Source organism: Macrotis lagotis, chromosome 1 (assembly GCF_037893015.1).
Source record: "Macrotis lagotis isolate mMagLag1 chromosome 1, bilby.v1.9.chrom.fasta, whole genome shotgun sequence".
Lineage (NCBI taxonomy): Eukaryota > Metazoa > Chordata > Mammalia > Peramelemorphia > Peramelidae > Macrotis > Macrotis lagotis.
In genome coordinates this window covers 560,189,749-560,195,939 of record NC_133658.1, presented here as the reverse complement: position 1 = coordinate 560,195,939, position 6,191 = coordinate 560,189,749, and positions in this window count along the sequence as shown.

The following is a 6,191-nucleotide window of genomic DNA, read 5'->3' as shown; positions in this document are numbered from 1 at the left end:
AGTACCTGAGTTCAAACCCACTGCCTTGCAAAAAAGAAAAAAGAAAAATTTTCTTCATTTACCTTTTGTAACTCCTTTTCCAATTGAAGGGGTTTTCCAATTGTCTAATTGAGGTTTTGAGAGATTATACTTATATTTTTAAGGATTTGTTTTCCTGTTGCATGATGTAAATTTTTCTCTTGCAAAGTATTAATTTTATCTTGTGTTTCTTTTCTCAGGTTTCCAATTGATTTTTTTAGGTTTTTGCAAGGAAAATGGCACCAAGTGACTTGACCAAGACCACACAGCTAGGTAATTATTAACGGTCTGAGGCTGGATTTGAACTCAGGTACTACTGACTCCAGGGCTGATGCTCTATCCACTGTGCCACCTAGCCACCTCTCCAATTGATTTTTAAACTCCTTCCTGATCTCTTCTAAAAAGTCTTTCTAGGCTGGAGACCAATTCATATTCATCTCTGAAGCTCTAATCCTCTCCCATTTAGGATCCTTTTTTTTCAAGGTAACATTCAATAGGCCTTGCTTGCCACTGGTTTTTCTTCATTTTCCTGGGATCTTGTGGTGGGGGGGGGAGGAAGTGGTTAACAGACTTTCAGTATTGAGATCTCTAAAGCCTTTGCTCACTTAAGAACTCCAAGTGGGCAGGCCAGTGGTGAATTCCAGAAGCTTTCTTTGGAGTGTCTGTGACCTTGGTTGGTGGCCTACTCCCTATGCCTGGTGGGGTGGGGGGGGGGTTGGAAGGATCTGGGTTATCCTCAAACAATGTGGGCTGGGCCCTGAAGCTACCTAGTTAATCTACTTAATCCTCAATCAACGCTATGGGATATCTGCTGCCTACACCTGAGTCTGGAGGGATGGGGGGAGTTTCACTTTCTCCAGTAGGAATGGGTGGAAGGGGATTCAAATGGAAACACAGGGACTTCATTGAAAGCACAGGAGCTCATCATCTCATCTTCCAGACCAACTCTGTTAACCTGATAGATATCTAGCCGCCCTTCTGGAGCTCTCCTGTCTGCTAGGCACACAATCAAAACTGCCACTGTTCTCAGGTAGGGAGTCTCACCCTGCCGTCCCTGTGCTGGGTTTCTGTTCTCTGCCCCCAGCTTGCCTACTCTCCCCTGTAACAGAACTTGCTGAGTGATGTTCTCCAGTTCTTCTCTGGGTTCTGTGCATCCAAATTTTGTTAAGATGCTTGGTTTGTGTTAGTTCTGAGGAATAGTGAGGAGATCTTAAGATAGTGACTCATTTCTGTCTGCCATCTTGGACAGAAGGGATCCTTTTTTAAAAAACAATTGAAATGCAACAGCAATTTTTCAACATTCATCTATTTGAAAATTTATTAGTTCCACATTGTTCTACCTTCCATTCTTCCCTCCCTTCTCCCATTATTGTGAATAGTCTGGTAAAAGTTATATATGTACTGTGTAATATATTTTCATATTAGGCTTTCTGCAGACTAAAGGGAAAGACAACCATGAGAAAGGAAGGAAAAACAAAAAAGAAGTTTTAAAATATTGAACATAGTATGCATTTTAGACTCTTTTTTCTCTGAATATGGAAAACATTGTCCATAGCAGGTTTCTGAGGATTGTCCTTGATCTTAGAATTGCTGAAAGGAGCTGCAGTCATCATAGTTGATCATCTCACAAGATTATTGTTAATGTGGACAATGTTTGCTTGGTTCTGATCACTTTGCTCAGCATCATTTCATGTAATTCTTCCCATGTTTGTCTAAAGTATGACAATTCATGATTTTTAACAGAAAAATAGAACTTATAACATTCATATATCATAATTTGCTCAATCATTCCCCAATTTATGGACATCCCCTCAATTTCCAATTCTTTCCCCCTACAGAAAGAGATGCTATAAATATTTTTGAACATGTGAGAGTTTTCCCTTTTTATCATTTCCTTAGGATATAGAACCTATTACTTGGTCAAATGGTATCATCAGTTTTATTGCTCATTGGGCATAGTCCCAGATTGTTATCCAGAATGGCTGGATCATAATAGTACATCAATGACTCAGTTTTCCCACATTCTCTCCACATTGATCATTTTCCTTTTTTGCCACCTCTGCCAATTTGAAAGATGTGACGTGATACTTCATTCTTATTTTAATTTTCAGTTTTCTAATCAATAATGATTTAGATTATTTTATATGACTATATATATATATATATATATATAGAGAGAGAGAGAGAGAGAGAGAGAGAGAGAGTTTATCTTTAGGATAGATTTATAAACCTAATTTATAAACCTGATTTAGAATGAATGCTATTCTCTCTCTCAGCTAAATCTGTTGAGAGTACGATTTACTCAGTGTTCATGCCCTCCTTTTTTTCTCCTCTCCTACAATAAGGCTTTGTGCCTCTTCATATGTTGTTTATTTAGTCTCTAATGTCTAGCCTTCTCCTGGTCTACTCCCTCTTTTCATGTCTCTATTGTTTTAACTTGTCTTGTACCTACAAGCTCTCTGTAAAAATATATTTCTTTTATCTGTCCTGATAGAAGTACGTCTCTCAAGGGGTGATTGATTGATGAGTAATAAGCTGCATTGCCTCATAGTCACTATATAAGCATATTCCCCTCTTTTGATTGATTATAAAAGTACTTCTCAAGGTAATTAATAGCATAAAATTATCATCAATTTATATCACACCCTCTTTTCAAGTACCTTCTGTGAATATATAACACTATTGAATTAAAGTGACATGGAAAGCAAAATGATTTCATGAAATATTTATACCTTCCCCTCTAAGTATGCTCCCTCTAATTGTAGCTAAAATAACATATAAAGTAAAATCATTTCATGATCTATTTATATCTAGTTCCCCTCTCTCTATAGTACTACAATTATAGCACTACAATCCACACTAACTAAAGTATGAAATAAGGCAAAATTAGTTTGTAGTTGAGGTCTTCTAAGTACATTTCTCTGTCTGTTCCAATTATACTACAATCATTGTTAGCTAAAGTGGCTAATAAAATAGGATCACTTCATAATACCTTCATTTGTCCCAAATTATTACCCTTGTAATCAACACTGCTCCATGATTCATTTATACCCATATCCTCTAAGTACAATCCCAAATCTCATAATCAATATCACTTCATGGCTTGTTTAGATCATATCTTCTAAGTGCAATCCCTCTAACTGTGTTCAACAGTCCTTTGCTAAAATATTGGCTAAAGGATCAAAACTTGCATGGTCATTCTCTACCCTACCTTCTAAGTGTGTTTCTTTAAACTATTTTAAGAGAAATACAATTCTCAAGAATTACAAGTATTATCTTCCCTTATATGGATGTATATGATTTAATGTTGTTGACTAGTATTCTTTCCTCTTTCCATTTATAAATTTTTCCTCATATCTTGAGTCTTATATTTGAAGACTGAACTTTCTGTTCAGTTCTGTTCTTTTGATCAGAAAATTTTGGAAGTCCTCTATTTCATTGAAAATCCATCTTTTCCCCTGAAAGTTTATGCTGAATTTTGCTGGATATTTAATTCTTGTTGAAATGTCCTTAAGATTATCATATTCTAGTCTCTCTGATCCATTAATGTTGAATCTGATAAGTTCTATATAATTCTGATTGTGGTTCCTTGATACTTAAATTTTCTTTTTGCCTGTTTCTATTATTTTCTCCATTAACTGAGGATTTGGGGATTTGGTTATATTTCTTTGACTATTCTGGGTCCTTTTCCTGGAAGTGATCTGTGGATTCTTTTGATTTTTTTTTAATTTTAGGATATTAGGGCAGTTTTACATGATAATTTCTTGAAAAAAATGTTTCCTAGGCTCTTTTTCTGACTGAAGCTTTTGCATAGACCAGTAATTCATAGATTATCTCTCCTGGATCTATTTTCCAGGTCATTTGTTTTTCCTAAAAGATATTTTACATTTTCTCCTATTTCTTTCACCTTTTGGTTTTGTTTGATGGAATCTGGATGTGTCATAGAGTTATTAGTTTTCACTCATTCAATTATAATTTTTAGTACTTTATTTTCTTCAGTTAGCTTTTTAGTTTCCTTTTCCAGTTAGTTAATTTTAGTTTTAAATAAATTGCATTCTTTTTCCAGGGGGTTAATTTTATTTTTTGATGAGCTACATTGCTCATCCATTTGGTTATTTTTACTTTTTTTCATCTTCCTCTCTTCTTTAAGTTTTACAAATCCTCTTTGAACTCTCCATCAGATTTTGGATTTGAGGTCAATTCATAAACTCCTTTTGGACTTCACATATACTTTACTGCTTTCTACTTTTGAGATGCCATTTTTATCACCCCTAACTATATAGTACTTTTCTATGGTTAGCACTTTTTTATGCTTTTTATTCGTTTTTACAATTGAACACTGAAAGGGAGTAGAGTCCCAAAATTTATTTTGCTAGTGACAGAAACTGGTACCTGGTTTACCATTTGCCAAAACAATGCCTGTGCAACCCAAATGTTCCCTATGGAGCCTAGGCACTGCCTATGCAGAGGTTTGTTCCTTCCTTTACAATAAGCCTTGCCTATGCAGTGGTTTATTCTCAACCCAATCTCATCTTTTGACCCAATGCTTTCAGAGGTCAGATTTTGTCTGGGTGTTGATACCCTCCCTGCTGGCTGCTATCTAGCTGACTTGGTGAGCCTGGAACTGAACTTTACTGTGGCTAAGGGCCTCCTGATGTCTTTCCCACTCTCCTGACTAGTCTAGGCTATATTTTCCCTTTACCCCAAAGAGACAGAACTTTACTGAAGAGCCTTCACAATATCTTGAGCTGAGAACTTGTTTCATTTTTTTGATGTGATCTGTAGCTTTAATTTTTGTGTAGAGGTTTCATTTAAAGTTGTGTGAGCCTCTCAGCAGTTCAGAGACAATTGTATTAGACCATCTATGTTATCCTCATCCAGAGGAAGAAAAACAAAACAAAGTACACACACACACACACACACACACACACACACAAAATCAACCTTCAGAATATGTTGAACACTTTATAAAAATTATCTTTTATGTATCTCTTTCCCTTAATCCTAATTCCTCATACTGAAAATAACTAATACTAATCTGTGAACATGTTTATCAAAATATAGATGCAAAATGCTAACTTGACTGTTTAATGCTAAGGGGAGGAATGTGGGAAGGGAGGGTGGAAGGAAATTTTGTAACTTAAAAATTTGCATGTGCATATGAATGAAAATAAAGAAAAAAATTTAAAAAATAAAATTGTGTCAGGAAAATCTCCAGGAGCATGCTACCTTTTCACCACTTTCTTGGGTATGGACCAGAAATCCCTGATTACATGAAGGACAAACAACAGCAGTCAGTTTAGAATATAGACTGTGGAGGTTATCCCCGGTAGAACAAGATTACTGCTTTAATTCAAACTTTCTAACAGAGTCTATTAATAGATAAAAGTAAATTAGTTATAATTGCCCTATGGAATTAAGTACTATAGGAAGTTTAAAAAAGGCATATGGTATGCTGAAATTTTTCATCATTTGCATGAATATAATTATTACTTAATTGTGTCAGGGAAACTAAATTTATAAAATTCTTAATTTTGCAAAATAAAAGTTCTTGCCATGGTTAAAAAAAAGAAAGAAAAAATGTACCAGCATTTTTCTTGGTCATTAGCCACCCCCCCATCAAACCAATTGTCCTCGAATATATTTTTTTCAAAGGAGCTTTTTTTTTTTCAGCACAGTGTTAGGTACGGTGAGGGAAATAGAAGAGTTTCATTATAACTGTAAAGTTCATGTTCAAGTTTGGGGAAATAAACTTTTTTTATAATCTGATGCCTTTCTACCTTTTTAATATTGTTGCTTACATGACGCTTAATCTGTAGTTCAGATGTATGGTGAAATCTTGAAAAAGTACTTCTGAAAAAGGAGCAAGCAATCAGGAGAATAGTGTTTAGTTTCTCTATAGGTGACTAATATCAAGGAAGGTAAGGAATGAGAAAATGCCATTTGGATTTGACAAACATTGATCTAGGAAAGAGCAATTTCAGTGAGAATGCAGGCTATAGATATTTTAGAAATGAATGAGTGAGTAATAAATGGAGGAAACAAGTAAGCCACTAAGTTGAAAACTTGGTGGTAAAAATAAGATAATGAGAAATATAATAATTCCCTTCAATTTTATGTATCATGTGATTCATTAATAACAATAATAGTGATTATATATTGATATAATAATG